We start from the raw sequence: 593 nt of genomic DNA on the forward strand, positions 1-593 counted from the left end.
CGTGCCTGGCCTCTTTGCTGTTCCTTAAACCTGCCTCGGGGCCTTTGCATGTGCTGTGCCATCTGCCGGGAACACCCTTCCCCCGGCTGTTAAAATGGCTAGCTGCTTGTTTCCATCCATACTTCAGCTAAAATGTCAACTCCCTGGAGAAGGCCCTCCTGTCCAGTTCGAGCAGTCTCATGAGCGCTCACCCACCCCCACATTTTCTCTTTTCTCTTGCCTTAACATCTGTCTCATGAGCCCTGTCATTTCGGGGCCTGTCACTGCAGTTCTGTGTCCTACACACTCAAGCATGTGGCTTGGCACACAGCGGGTGCCCATATGCAGGGGAAATGACTGATGCTGTGAGCTGAGTGTGGGAGAGGTCATCAGAAGATCTTTTATTTATTTATTATTATCATTATTTTTTGAGACGGAGTCTCGCTCTGTTGCCCAGGCTGGAGTGCAGTGGCGCAATCTCAGCTCACTGCAAACTTCACCTCCCAGGTTCAAACGATTCTACTGCCTCAGCCTCCCGAGTAGGTGGGATTACAGGCACCTGCCACCTGCCCAGCTAATTTTTTTTTTTTTTTTTTTTGAGACAGAGTCTTACT

The sequence above is a fragment of the Hylobates moloch genome, unplaced genomic scaffold (assembly GCF_009828535.3).
Source record: "Hylobates moloch isolate HMO894 unplaced genomic scaffold, HMol_V3 SCAFFOLD_12, whole genome shotgun sequence".
Taxonomy (NCBI): Eukaryota; Metazoa; Chordata; class Mammalia; order Primates; family Hylobatidae; genus Hylobates; species Hylobates moloch.